The 16020-nt window shown below is 35.8% G+C and overlaps 1 long non-coding RNA gene across 8 annotated transcripts in view; it reads left to right on the forward strand.

The window, feature by feature from the left end:
* Positions 1-16020, forward strand: part of LOC139592345 (uncharacterized) — a 98187-nt gene that overhangs the window by 53101 nt on the left and 29066 nt on the right. For 7 of the 8 annotated variants that reach the window (XR_011679976.1, XR_011679972.1, XR_011679973.1 and 4 more), the window contains one exon: positions 3108-3161. This is a non-coding gene — a long non-coding RNA (uncharacterized lncRNA). The remainder of the gene's footprint in view (positions 1-3107; positions 3162-16020) is intronic. The other variant, XR_011679974.1, reaches the window with a different exon arrangement.

The raw sequence follows: 16020 nt of genomic DNA on the forward strand, positions 1-16020 counted from the left end.
TGGGCCAGTTGAAAACTATTTAATCTCTGAAAATTTTTTGTTAAATTCTGTGTATACAGCAAATTCATCTTCAGGAATATTCTTGTATTAAACCATAGAAAAGTTAGATCTCTACCTACTGCCTATTTTGATCTATAACTGGATGTGCTTATTTTTCCATGCATAAGGGATGTACCTACTGCTCTCCAAATATTCAATTTTTCAAAAATTAATTCAGCTTTAACAGGCACTTATTTTCTGAGACTGTTCTGTTTACAGAAAGCTATAAATGGTCTTTAAAGCCTGTCTCTGCAGACACCCCTAACTGCACACATTTTACAAGTAGAAAGGTAAAATTAATTATTTGTAGTATGAATTATGAATTATTTTTACAGGTTTATAAATAGCAGCATTTCTTGCCACATACAGTGAAACATACAATGGCTGGGATTATGCAATTGAACTTTCTGCTACTCTATAAAAGGAGTTTTAAACACAGAATAAATATTTTACTGTTGAATGTTTAAACAGAGTTTACTGTTTAAACACTTCACATAGCTGGACAGAATCGTGAATAATAGAAATGGGAAAGACATAATGTGTTAGATTTTTTTTATCTTTTCTTCATACAAATTGACTACCCTTTATGGAAAAAAATATGTATTGGGGAGGGTTTGTTTGTTTCAAAGGACTGGTATTTCAAATGATGTAATTCAGGTTACTTTCTCCAGGCAACACCCACTGTAGATGCATCAACACTGGATGCATAAGTCTATGGAATTCCCTCCTTGTGCATCCAGAAATTATGGTTGGTGTCTGTTATTCTGGTATATCCCCAAATTAAGGGAGGTTTTCCAGCTTACTAATGATCTGCCAGGGGAGGTGTCTGGTACAGTTTGAGACTTTACTAGTTGATAGTTCAAACACTGCACTAATTACAGAGAAGTATTTAATAAGCTCTGTCATCCCACAGTGTTCTCTAGTTCCAAATGAAGTTACTTCATGGAGCTAAGGTTCTGGATTTTCATAAGAAGTGCGTTTAATCTAATTTCTTTAACTTCAGATGAGGTGCCAGAATATATATTTATAGCTTTCTCTGGATTTGCAAATACAGCTCAGACCCAGTGTTTGGACTCTTGATCAAAAACTCTCGTTTCTGGAGTGGCTGTTTTTTCCAATGTAGATTACTTATACAAAAATATCCTAGATCTCACCTGTATCTCACTGCAATTAGAAGTGATTCCTTGTTTCTCCAGAACATTTACATTAGAAACTAAATTAGAAAATGATTTTTAAAAAATCTATAATAAAATAACAGAAGCAAAATATAGTGCCTATCCTCAGCAAAATAATCTTTTACTCTCCCATTTTTGATCAAATTCCCTACTCTGAAAGTGCCCCAGATAGGTTACATCATAATATTAGTCAGATTAGGTTATGATCTTAGGTCAAAATGTGTGAAATATGTGACCATCTATTGAAAATATGCAGTGTGTAAACCAGAGTATTTCTATCATTTCTCTTTTCTCATGCATTTTTGGATAGTCACAGGAAGTTTTATTGCTTCAGTACCATAAGTGTGATTTATTTCCACTTGATATCTGGCAGATTGACTCTCAGCATGGAAATTATTTCCAGGGAAGCTCAAAAAGCCAATTGACCCATTGCTGAGAACCAACAAAGTAAGGAATAGAGTTGCTCTTTTTGGCAGAGCACTATATATTCAACATTAATAAGGCCTGTGTCACGTTGGTCAGCAACACAAAAGATCAGGTGAAGACCACAAAGCAGTCAGTGAATCAAAAGCCATGTCTTGTCTTGCAGCTGCTCTCTCTCTCTGTTGAAGCAGAGACAAAAGACAGCACTCAGACTGCTCTGGGCCTCATGCCTGTGTGGTCCAGAAGTCCAGGACTTCCCTCTCTCATCCTTCCCTCCACTTCCCTAGACCACACCATCCTGGCAGCCCCTACAGGTGTGGTTCCACCCAGGCTTGCTGTGGGCAAGCACAGGCTGCCAGTCTGGGAGAGAATGACTGCACTGGGCAGATGGAGCCCCCCTGTCACAGGCATTGTCACCTGTGTGTGCATAGCACTGCATTTAGCTTGCAGAGCTCTGGGATTCAACAGAGTTGCTAATTCTGATGTGCCCTAAAAATTGCTGTTAGTCAAAGCAACTGCCTGACTGTGACTGGCCTTTTTTTCTTTTTCTTTTTTTAGGCAAATTTTAAAATGAGAATGAAATGGGCTAATAGGATATCTTAATGAACTTGCTCTCCCTTTCAGAGTATACAAATATTACACATGTGTTAACATATGAAGAGTGTAAACAAAATAGATGTTTATAGTTCAGAACATTAATGATCACTCTATCTCGGTATAGTTCTTTTGTTCCATACTTTATCCTCAAAATCAGTTCAAAAGAATTTTAATGGGAAAGCTGAATATAATAAATTCTTGACAGAAAAATACCTAAACATTTTGTAAGCTCATTTACCCTTTTCACAGACCCTGTTACCATAACAACTTGAACTGTCACTATAGTAATATTCTTTTATTATGAAACACACTATTTTTTGTATGCAAAGTATTTTCATTATCTACATCTCCAAAATTAACATTATTTAAAACATTTTCTGGAATATATTACACAGTTTCATAGGACAATATGTGCAAGGGACAATTTTAAAAAAAAACAAAGGTTTGATTTCTATTTAAAAAAAACCAAAAAGCTTCTCCTAAGAGATAAATGAAAATTTACATACTTATATTGTGAGGGATTTACTATCTCCCTACAAATTTATTTTTCTACTCACTTAATTTGTTGGATTATGAAAATCAGAAAATGTAAAGATATTTTTATAAGCTTATTTTTGCTTCTCACGTGTTTCTCTTCTCACCTTTTTATAAGAGTGATAAGTATTACTTAAAAGTTGATGATTTCTTTTTATATATGTAAGAACCTAAGAATCAAAACAAGTGAGTGTTTAAAAATATCTTCAGTTTAAAAACCAAACCACTACTATAGTAAAATAGTAATATATTAATTTAATTGATGTTAATAATAAAATATATAATATTTCATATCATATATAATTTATAAATACTAACATTTTCCTCTTTCTTATGCAGCTTCTATAGGTTCTGAGAGAAAAGTCTAAATTTTCTGAATCCAAACAACGTACTGTAAGTATATTATATTTTTCTATCAGGTTCTGTTTACTTCTCCCATTGTAGCTTCATAATTCTTTTCCCATGTGAAATCTTGTGTTGCTTTTTCTGTATGATGAGAGGCTGGTTACCAGCTTTCACACTAGTTCTCCAAGGGTAGAAGCCTATTCTAAAAAGAGCTTTGGCAGATAAATCAAAGCAGTTATAAGTTAGTCTCTATAGAGCAAGCTGGTTTTTAAAAAACAAAACCATAAAAAACCCCACCTGAAACAACAGAACTGAAGTTTTCAGAGAGATGCTATTTTTAAGCAAGTTATTTTGAATCATTTGTATATAAACTCCATCAGAATTCTAGTACATGTTAAAAAGAAAATCGAATCAGGAGGTTGATAACGCAAATGAGATATTTTAATTTCATCAGTTCTGATTGTATTTCTGGTATCTATTGCTAGACTCATGTTTTCCCTACATGTTGTGTCCTGCCTGATGGCCACTTAATTTGAAGATGCTGTCCTCAGAGGTGAGGGGACAACTGCTGTGTTTCTCTGTGGTACTGCCCACCCCTGAAGGGCTACTCAAGCCTTATAAATAGATCCCCCGGGGCAGATTGGAGTGAAACAGCACTGAATGATCGGGGTCTGTAAATATATATGCAGGTGGTTTTATTTTGGAGCAGTTTGGTTCAGGGCTGGGGGAAGCCCATAGAACGTGGAGTTCCATGGGTTACTGTAAGTTCAGGTTTTAGGTGGGAATGCTCAAGTACCTTCCCAAAGGGGGAGTTCTGTGCTGTCTCTTCCAGCGCTGTGGATCTGTTAAAACACCAGGATCGTGCACAGTCCTCTGGTGAGGAACTCCAAGATCAAAAGCTTCCCTAGAAGGCCGTGTAATTAAACTGTTATAAGACGGAATTTGAGACAATTTGGTGCTTGAGGCTTGGAATTTTGTAGTTGAACTGCTGGAAAACTCAGCCAAGTCCTGATTCAGAAGCCTTCCTTCCTAGTGTTAGGTATAACAACTGCAGAAAGGTTAGAAGAATTGGTAAATTTTCTCTGTGATGTCATGTAGAGACTGCAGGATATATATGTTCTGATGTAAACAGTGTTTAACAAGTGCAGCATTTCCATATTTAAGTTTTCTGGCACTGAATATCTGTTATAGGTGACATTTAATGCTTCAGTTTGGCCAAAGCTGTATCCTCCATAATGAAGCCACTAAGCTTGTTCATTTATTTCTTGTTCATGCAGCTCCTTTCTTGGATTTTGTATGGAAGACTGCAATCATTTATCAGACACTCTTTATCTGAGCAAATTTCTACTTCTCTTATTATGAATGTATTGACCTATGCATATAACAAGGTGAAGAATGCTGGAGGTCATTTCTGAATGCATTTTAATGCCACAATTGCAAAATCTACAAGAGTGTTCATTTTCTAGAAAAAAGGACTATAAAGTATACAAATTATAAAGGATTTCCAAATTACATTCAGTTATTTTCTGTCCCCACATTTAGCATTTCTTTCATACTGTACAGTCTTTTAAAAAATATTCACACTTTCAGTAATTGCATTGATAAAACACCAAAAGGACTTCCAGTACTGTCTTTAGCTATTTTTCATTTTCATCTTAATATAATTATCTCATTTCTCATTGCTGTCTTGTCTGACACTATGTAATAGGTCTTTAGGACAGAGTGGGAGCTTTCAAGTAGGTATGAGACCATTTTTATTCATAGTGTTTATCTCTATAAGTGTATATCTACTCTACAGACACTGACAATATTTGTGCATAACACATTATTAGTTATATATATAAAAATTCATAGTGGACATAACACCCAGTGTCTGTATAGTATTCTGTTTCTATATAACATCTTGGATAAACTCCTGGAGCAGTACTACAGCAGCAAATTTATGGTCACAACATAGACACTCTGAAGCAGTTACACTGATAGGTCTTACTTTTAATCATGTGAAAATTCATCTTTTATATGTTGAGGGCAAAAGTCCAACAGTAGCTACTCAACTACTTTTTCTGATAAGAGAGAGGTATTAAGTCTTTAGTTTTAATGTTTACATCAGGGGGTATGCCACATTCAACAAGGATTTAAGTAGTGTATATTTGTAAAATATTATTATGCCTTGAAAGGGCCTGGATCATATTCAGTGTCAGTTATTCATATCCAGAAATATTTCATTTTTGTTATTGAAGACAATGAGAGGGTTCTTGCTACAACAAAAATTAATTTACTTAATGAATTGTGGGAAAAATCAAGTCTGAAGATCAGACTCTATAAGATCAAACTCTGATACCAGTGTGAAGTCTGTACAGAACTGGTTTTTACTCCCAATTTTGTCCTGTGCTCAAGTTGTCGGAATACAAGATTGTGCTTATGGTGCTGTAAGGGAAAATTTGTGTGCAGGAGCCAGAAAGCACTCCTGAGTGTAGAAGCCAGGCAGAGGTGTAACTAGCCCGAGCTTGCCACTGTATATTTATTCTGCCCCTGCAGCAATATCAAATTACCAATGTCATGCAGAAAATCTGAAACCTTGGAGGGGTTCCAGTAGAGGGTCTACAAAGGATGGTAAGATCTGTAAGTCAGCCTGTGCTCAGGTGGAGCAGAGTGACTGCTCTGGATAAAACTGGGCATCATTCTGCTACTAGTGTACATGCCTGGAGCAGGGCTTAGGGCAAATGCTGAGCTGCAACCTGGTTTTTTAACATTCATAACTCCTAAATTTCCATGTTTGGTAAGTGGAGTGAACATTCACAAGGGAAAGTAGATTGACTTGATTTTTGAATTCTGTCATCTGCTTATTCCCTTAACAAAGTTTGTGTGGGACAAATCTTCTAGCTTCCCCCATATTCTTCTGCCTCTTGTTTTGCACAAGGGATACTGTAGTAATGCTGTTTACAAGTCTGTGCTGTCCTTTGGATCTGAGGTATTAACAATGCTAATTAATTAGCTCTCTTTCCAGTCCTACCTTCCTCTTCATTTGTAAGCATTCTGTAAGCCTGCCAAAGCAGTCATGCAGTACCTGTCAAATAGGTTGGCTTGTGTTCTCAGAGTCAGTTTGTAAATTATTTTTCTTTATGTTATGAACTTCCTAAATATGGTTAAGTAATTTTTTGGGTCTTGTTTTGCTCTCTTACCATGCCCATTCACAGATTTCAATGAAAAATCTACTTATAAGCAAGGCTGTATTCACTACATTCTTTACAGCATGAAGGGAAAAATGTGCAAATGTGTTGGAATGTTGGATTTTATAGGTAATCATAGGATTTTTCTACAAATAGAACTAAATGGTTGCACCTAAAATGAGTCCCAAATTTCAGGTTCTAAAAGTTATGTTTTATCTTGCAGTGCTAGTGGAACTCGAGACCTAGAGCACAAATTTAGTGCCATAAAATTTCACTTAGAGTTCTGAATTTAAAAATACAGTGCGTAACTATTCAAACCTTGATATCAGGCTCAGTAGTTTGAAGGCAGTAGGTGATTCCACACTCCTCAGGAAGACTTACCACTTGTCCAGGTGGTCTGTGGATGAGAAAAAAGTGTCCCATCATATTACAAATATTACAATTGTGAGGGTCTTGGGCCACTGGTGTCAAAACCATGTGTCCTAGCTTGATCCAGGAGAGAGTTAATTTTTTTTCTAGTAGTTGGTATGGTACTCTGTTTTGGATTTATTTTTACCTTGTTGCATTAAAATTTTAATGAAGACACCCTACAATTTATTATCCAAGCTACTGTGAGAGTCATCTTCTCATAGAATTGTTTGGATTGGAAGGGACCTAAAAGATCATTTGTTCCAATGCCTCCAACGTGGACAGGGACACCTTCCACTTTGCCAGGTTGCTCAAAGCCCCATCCAACCTGGCCTTCAACATTTCCAGGGATGGGGCAGCCACTTCTCTGGGCAAGGGTTCTAGAACCTCACCACCTCCCAGTAAAGAATTTTTTCCTATTATTTAACCTAGACCTGCCATCTGTCAGTTTAAGGCCATTCCTCCTTGTCCTAGTACTTCCTACCAATGTCAAATGTCCCTCTCTAGCTTTCTTCCCCAGGCAGAACAACCACAATTCTCTCAAACTACCTTCATATTGGAGGTATTTCTTCCCTCCTTTTCTCCTGTTTTTAAAAATAACATTCTTGAATGCTAGACAAAATTACACTCCAATTCTTTTCTGTATTTCCCAAGAAAAATTGAAAAAATTAGTTAAGTCACTTTAGCTACTCTTTCTTATACCAATATTAACCAGTGCAAAACACAATCAGGTTTATTTCTTTTCACAATTAATTGTATCTCAAAGTCATTTGTGGTACATTATGTGGTAATTTATTAACAAAGTACATTATGTGGTAATTTATTAACTTACTAACATTTTTTTCTATACAATATCCAGGTTTAGGCAAATTAAAATGTTATTTGCTGAATTTAGGAAATTCAGTTTCCCATGTAATAGTGCCCATAGGTGGCTAAGGATTATCTGAAACTAAAATGATGGAGGAGAACACTAAATCCTAAATGCTTTAGGCTATATAGAAGACCTTTAGCCATGCAAAGTAATGCTTTAAGGGACTAATCTCAAACAGCAGGAGCATGATTGCTTTCTGAAGGCAGGGGATATTTGGAAAAGGTGAACAATCTTAAAATGCTTGTTAAGAATTAGAGATAAATTAGATTTTAAGGAATGCCTTAGAGGTGGATCATTGTGAGAAGGAAATAGGATGAAACTTACCTTTTTGATATTGAAATAAAAGGAAGAATTCATAAAAATATAATATACTTGAATAATTTTGGACAAATTTAAATAATACTAAATTGGAAAGAGAGGTATAACAGTAAGATTTTGATACAAATAAACTCTCCAATTTTCATTACTCACATCCTTGATTCCTAATGATTCCTAGCTCTATAAAATAAAATGAGTAAGTAATGACAGCTCAATTTCATGTTCTTCAGCAGTAGTAGCTGGGTCTTGCTCACAAATGAGAAAGCTTGAAGCCCAAATCATTCCAAAGTTCCCCCTGTAACAGTGATTGTACATTTGCATTACTGTTCATGTTTTCTGTTGAGAGCCAACAACCCATTCAGTGCCTTCTGAAGCACAAGTGTGTTATTTTTAAAAGATTAATGGTTCTGCAGAGTGGTAACATACATAATTAGGAAGCTTGTATTTCCACATTTAACCTAATTCAATGCCCTTCACTTCAAAGAAATGTAGAATTTGGCATTCTAGCTGAGTTCTGTCAAAACATGAACCAAAAGCAATGTAGTTATAAAAGAAAGTAGAATGAAAGCAAGACTGAAATTAATTTGATCTAGTTAGAATCAAAGGCACCTTTTCATCAAGTAAGACAGGTGAAATGATGAAGAACATGGACATAATTGTTAAATATGGAAAAATTAGGAACAGTATCACATAAGTAAGGCTATGCCTAATGGCAGCATTTATGATAGGTACTTGAAAGGTAATGGAGCCTGCAGTGGTTAGCATGGCAATAAGCTAAAGCTAAACCATTATATTCAAAATACTATGTAACTGTAACCAGCAGGTAGGTACCCATAAATTCTAAGATTACTGCACAGGATATTTAGAGCTGTCTGAATTGCTGTTTCTTGTTTAACCATAAGAAATAAAAAACCCAAATGCACCAGAGAGCATCAAATGTAACTATAACTTTTCTTTATATTTGTATTTTCTTTGATAAGTTTGGGAGATGGCTTTTATTTCCCCATTAATGTTTTATTTTCCCCCACTGTGTCTATATCTAAATTGGTCCTGATTATGTCTGAAACCAGGAATTGTAAGGGAATACAAATATGGTGTGTTATGATATTCAAATGTTTAGCATATTTCATCCAAAAGTCGTGGTTGAAATATGGATTATAACAACTTGTTATAAAACTTGTGTTAAACTTTTTTCTTTTACTACTATTCATCCCTGAGACTGTTTTAATGATTGAAAAGTAATTCTAAGAGTGTGAAAAATATTTAGGTCAGGTAATAGATTTCAGAGCAGCACATGTATGTGAGGAAAAAGAACAGGGAAATCATCCTCTGCAAAACCAGGATGTAGTAAGTAAAACACAGATATCATGGGAGGTAAAGCATCTCACAAATTTTAGGGACAAGAATTTTGGTTTGATAAACAGGCAGACAAAATTCTTAGCTAGTTCTAGAAATTCCAAGAGGAACTAAAATCTTTCTAAGTAATAGTTCTTTAATAATGGGTCTTGAGTAAACTGCCAACAAGTGCAAAACAGTGTGTCATGCACTAATATAAGGATATTGGAAAGATAAAAAAAAGAAAATTCCTTTTGAAAAAGGAATTCCTAGTTTTTAGGGGTAAAATAATAATCTTGGAAACAGATGATTCCTCTCCCATCTCCTGGTGAGTCATGTGCTCTGTCTAGGTCTGGGCTCCCCACCAGGACAAACTGAAGCCAGTCTAGCAAAGCACATGAAGATGATTAAGGGCTTGCAGCACCTTTCATATGAGGAAATGCTGAGAAAGCTGGGACTGTTCAGCCTGGAGAAAAATGGCTCAGGCTTATCCATGTGTACAAATACCTGATGGTGAGATGGGGAGGGAGGCAAAGGCAACAGATGGTATTTACTATTGCTTGTTTTTATGAGTACCTTTAATGGATGTTGCATGAAAAAATTAGGAGTCTTGGTCGATGTATGCAGCTCAATTTAAATAATTAAATAATTACAAATAGTGTAAAAGTTATATAAGTTTAGACTAGGAAGAAAATGTTGATTTAACTAGATTAATGGAAGTGAAAAGAGTTTTGGAAATCTCTTCTGTGTAACAAAATCTGCCATGGTAAAAAATATAAATTTTGCACAACCTCTTCTGCTCCTGAAATAAAATATGGAGTGGACATAATCTTCATAAATTGAATTCTTTTTGATGTCCACTATCTCTATAGTAAACACTGGTAAGGCATAAGAAGAGGGAAGGAAAAAAGATAGTGAATAGTAATGATGTTTGGCAAACCTTCATAAAAGGTTTGATAATGGCAATTATGATACAAATATCTACAGCAGTGGAAAAGTTCAATAGACCTCTGATAGTAAATATAATTAGTAAGAATTCCAGAATGGACATTGACTATAATCTGTATCCTATGAGGGTTTTCTTTCTTTCTTTTTTTTTTTTTTTTTAAACCAACCCTACTTACATTAATAGTTAGCACACTAATTACTCACAGGTCTTGCCTAGTTCTTGACCCAGCCACTCCAATGACTCAATTGCAATCTACTAGAGAACATGAGGCTGCATTGTATTACTGCTTGTAATGTGATCTTCTTTTTACCTCTCATCCAGATGTACTACTCAAACAGTAAAACTCACACTATTTTTCAGTGTATCGCAGTTTCCACATTGATGTTATTTTCTCAAGACCACAGGTTTGGATAGCAATTCTTGATTCATGGAAGAGGTTTCCAGCTAAAATGTGCAGTCCTAAGGAGAAACAGTATGTGAATGCTTTCATATTTTCAGCTGCTTGACTAGAGTGCTGCTTTAGACCATTAGACTTTGCTGACAGAAAAGTACAACAGTACCTTTACATCAATTCAAAAGTTCACAGAAAAGAATCACAGCAAGGCACATAGTATTTCTTTGGCTTGCTTCCTAAGTCAAGCCCTTCCTAAATACTATGACAATCTCTCAATGCCTTCAGTAAAACAAAAAGCAAGGAAACCTTGGAAGTCCACAGAAACACTTGTAGAATGAGCTAATATTCTTTCTGGTCATCAGTTGATGAGAATGTATGGTAAAGTGACTTGGGGATGTGCTAAAAAACTAAAGGAATAGACTGGAATGATGGTGCAATCTGAAAATCTGATACACAACAGGATTAAAATTAGATAATTTTAATATGTTACTTAGTTACTGTTATACCTTTCAATATTTACTTATCAAATAACACTGAAGAGGATTTTTTTTGCCATACCCACAGGAAAAATACTTGAATATGACTTGCTAAAATTGACCTTTACTTATACATAGTGACTTTTACATGACAGTATTATGATAAACTGACTCTAGCTTCAGATTTATTACTCAACCCTGACCTTTGGTTATATTAGAATATTGCTTTCAACCAGACTAAATAATAATGTCTCTGTGAATGTAAGGAACTGGCAGATCCGAGATGTCAATTGCCAGCTCAATTTTCCTTTCACCTGGGATTACAGCATGTCACAGTGCTTTATTGATCTGAGAGTCATTAGAGTTCAGTGTTATAACTCTTCAGTTTTCCACACAATGCAATACAGTGCACTGTAAAAGGCACGAAGCATGAACTGGAGCATGACCCAGTTCATGGGTCAAAATTTTTGACCCAGTCACTGGTCAAAAATTTTGATACTGGTCAAAATTTGGAATGTTTATTTCATCAGAAATAAGTACAGTGATTTTGATTTTTTTTTCTTAAATTGGAATATGCAGTCAAAATATCTGTGGAAATATATTCAAAATGATCCTTCCAGAATGATTAGTGAAGGGCATTGTGTTGGTTTAGGGTTACCCTAGGACAGGTATTTGGTATATACTGGAAAAAAAAACCTGTTTGAGATCTAAACAGCTTAGTTTTGAAGTTACTGGAATGCTTCAAACAATAATGTCATTGCAACTACATTGTGCTCCTATTTAGTATGGCATAGTAAAATATTTTGATTTCATGATTTAATGTAATATTAATTTTATTATAATATAATGATATAATTATTTATATTATGTATCATATTTCAAATCAACTTCTTGATGACTTTTTTATTACATGTTAGTGAAGGCGATAGATTTTGCTGGTATGTTTTGATTTAGTAAAATCAGTATCCGTTGTTAAAAACTGTTTAGGTAGTCAGAAAATTTTCAATCTGCTGCAAGCTAGAGTATAACAATGAATAAAAGCACCTTCTTGCAACTTCCACCCATGCTTCAGAAGAATTAATGGAATGGAATGGCGTTCAAGTGGTGCAGCAGCTTGAGGTGACTTGCTTTTCAGATAGGGACTGAAATCAGTAGGATTCTTTCTTTATGACTATGATTATAATCCCATAGAAAGTTGCATTATTGAAATAATAATTCATTTATGTAACATTTACATGCAGATTAAAGAGACTCACATATATTGGTGTCAGGATTCTTCTGGATGCCAAAGCACATCTCTGCTGCATTCAGGCCTCAAACAATTTTCAAGTGTAGAACCATAGAACAGTTTGTGTTGGAAAGGACCCTGAAGATCATCAAGTTCCAGCCTCGTTGCTCGTTGCCATGGGTAGGGACACCTCCTACTATACCAGGTTGCTCAGAGCTGCATCCAACCTGTCCTTGAACACTTCCAGGGATGGAGCATTCACTGATAAGGACAACAGAACAGAACAGTGCTTTACTTACTTGATAAGGATAGTAGAACAAGCAACATTTACTCTTGTCAAGGACAGTAGAACACAACAGCACAGCTTTGGAGAAATAAATAAAGTATGCAACTTAGGCAAACTGAAATTATGCAAAATGTAAGCAGAATACCAGCTCAGCTCTGCAAGGCTGACAAAGCAGGAGTTTGTCAGCCTTGCAGAAAAACAATATTGCGATCACTCAAAAGCAGGGGTCAAGGAACAGCCACCTAAAAGGACACTGGACATTGAAGACAGACCCCCAAAGAACCACATAAGGACTTGTGACATATGGATCAGACTGCTGTGGTAAGGGTGTGACTATGTCAAACAAAGGCAATGGAGTGCGGTAGCTAATGATTGTGTAATCAGTGTGTATGATAAAAACTCTGTTCCAACACTTGTCACACTCAAATGGGGGAAGGATCCCCCAAGTGGCCAGCATGCTATAATAAAGAACACCTGCTTTCTAATACTCAAAACTGTGTTAGAAAGTTTCTATCCGGCTGATTTTGATATCTCCACAGCCTCCCTGGGCAACCTGTTCCAGTGTCTCACCACCCTCACAGTAAAGAATTTCTTCTGTATATCTGACCTAAGTTTCATGTCTTTCAGTTTGAACTCATTCCTTCATGTCCCATCAGTACAGTTCCTTGTGAAGAGTCTCTCCCTGGCTTCCTTCAGAGACTGGAAGGTTGCTATGAGGCCTCCACCAAACCTTCTTTTCTCCAGGCTGAACAACCTCAACTCTCTCAGCCCATTTTCATAGCAAAGCACTAATCCTCTTATCAACTTCATTGCCTCTCCTGGACTTGATCCAGCTTTTCCATGTCCTACTTATGTTGGGGACTACAGAACTGTATGAGTATTCATAAAGCTGTTAGTTGTTGCATCATACAACTGCTTGTTATATATTTCTGACCACTCTACTGCTGCATGGATGTCTTCTCTGTCCAAATTATTTTTAAGGTATTTGCATTCATTGAACATGAAACTAAGCGGGTAGGTACCCATAATATAAATATACATATTTTAACAAGGTTGGTAATGACTTCTAGAAGACATATTGTTGGATTGCTTTACTTGTTCAGTGAAATTTAGTTAACAGTGAAAAAAGAAAGAATTTCTTCATACATTAGGAGTGCTTTTATGGTTTAATATTTTCTTCAAATGAAATACATGTTGGTGGGGGTTTTAATATTTTAGGCATTTTTGTGTGATTAGCTTAAGTGTAAATTTTTCCTTTCTTATTCATTGTGGAAAGAAACATGCTACCAAAGCAATTTAATAAGAATAGAGGTAAAATAAAAAACATTGATCCTGTCTTATAAATAGCAATCTCCTTCAAATTCACATTTTTTAAAACCTAATTTTATAATTATTATAGTTGAAGCCATACTCAGGTATTGCAAATAATATTTTATACTTTGAAATCTTATGTAAAAAATTCACTGGCAGTCATTGAACCATCAAAAAGAGGCCTCCAGTCATCTTGTTTTAAAATCAGAACTGTTTACAACAGATATAGGATTTTACTAATTTGATTGCAGCAGCAAGGTTACCTTTAAAATGTTTGTGTTAAAACAAATGTGCTTTCTTGAAAAAAATACATCATGTGATGCTTTGCAAACAGCCATCAGTCAGCAAAATGGTCATAGGAAAATATTCCAACAACTATTGTTAACTTTATTTGACTGATCTGCTAAGGCCAGTATGCCAGAAGCAGTTTGTTATGCCAAGAACTCTAACTTTCATCTCACTTAAGGAAAAAAAAAATTAAACAAATCAATTGTCATTCTTAGCTCTTTAGAAGACTCTGCATCTTATTTTAAAAAGCAAATACTTTTTCCTATTATGATGGAGGAAATAAAAATGCAACTTCTGTCTAGAAATTACTGCTTAGCTTATTTCTATTTTATGAGCATTTCTTCCCCCTGACTGAGAGTGCAGCTTAATTGCTCAATAAAAGTGTAAGGTTTTAAGACAAAAAACCTACTATAAAATTAAATGAGATTTAAAAAATGTATGCTAAACAATGTGTCAGTTCATTGCCTCAGAGCTGGTGGCCTTGAGAGCTGAGAATTAGAGGGTCAGATTCATTAAAGCTGTATTATGTCAGACGAAGTTGAGGCAGCATTTTGTCCTAAGTTTACAGCGTATTCCAATTCAGCAAAACACAAAAATTTTGTGGAACTGATCACTACTGGGGATATGAGGTCTTTATTCACAGATAACCACATCTTCCCAAATGAAAACAAAGTCAGATTGCAACAGTTTTTTGTTTGGGGACTTTGGGCTCTGTGGCGTTTTTTCTGTGAATTTCATTTATTGGGCAGTGACAAACTGAAGGTAGACAAACTGAATTCTTCCTGTGTGCTCTGCTCTGCTGTTCAAAATTAATGAGAAAAGACTGTAATGCCTGGGTCTTAAAGGTCCTGAGAAGACGATGCTGGAGATGCACCACAGGGGAAGGATTTTTCCTGTAGCACTCTTAGAGATTCACAGATTTTGTGAATAAAGCCAGTCCCTGACAGTTGGAGAAGATGGCACTCCACAGAAACTCCCGTCAGCTATTGCCTTCCCTTCACGAGGCACTTGGTATTTCTGTGCTGGAAGAAATGCTCCAGCTTCTTTAACCTTCAAACCATAAGCAGGGCATGTTTTCATACCCATTTCAGCACCCTGTCAAAACAAGAGTGGCTTTTCAGGGGCTGTGACCAAGCAGTGGTAAAAGGAACATGCCCAGGACTGGTGTCTAGACAAGGGTTTCCCTTTCCTCTGCCTGTGGAGGAGATGGACACTCCTGGTTCAGGTGGGACTTCGGTGGCAGGAGGCCATGCCTCCTGGCAGGCTGTCACAGGGAGCAGACCCTGAGGAACCATTGATGAAACAGTTTGAGGTCAAGCAGAAGTTTCCAGTTTTATTTTGATATAAAATCACAAAACTTGGGAGTGATTGCTGTTGTGAGGTTTTTTAGAATTGCTTTTGTACACCAAAGCAAAAATTGGGGGCTTTATAAGGCAATGTGATATTAAATTTTAAATTGTAAATCCTTTCCACAATCCTTCCCAGGATTAAAGAATATTGATTAATGAAGTATTATGGACATTTTTACACATATTTGCTTTCAGTTTTTTAATATATATTTCATTGTCTGTTAAATCCTTGCATCACTAGAGAGCCTAAAATAGCTTGCTCCTAAAGCTGAAGCCAAATGGACTTCATTATAGTAGAAATGGCATACTTTTATTCTTTTTTTTTTTTTTGCTACCTCATATATTTCTGTCTGTCACCTATCTTTGTTCTACAGTTTAGAGAAGAAAGAATTCCATACTAGTCAGCCCAAATTGAGTATCAAGTTAAACTCTCTGCCCCTAACCATCATCCTCAGTTAGGGAGACAGGACTTTTTCTTACAGATTGCACCCTTGAATTTAAGTCATGCCTGTTGTCAGAGAACT

Source organism: Agelaius tricolor, unplaced genomic scaffold (genome assembly GCF_023055355.1).
Source record: "Agelaius tricolor isolate 1412-34295 unplaced genomic scaffold, bAgeTri1.0.p SCAF_8, whole genome shotgun sequence".
Lineage (NCBI taxonomy): Eukaryota > Metazoa > Chordata > Aves > Passeriformes > Icteridae > Agelaius > Agelaius tricolor.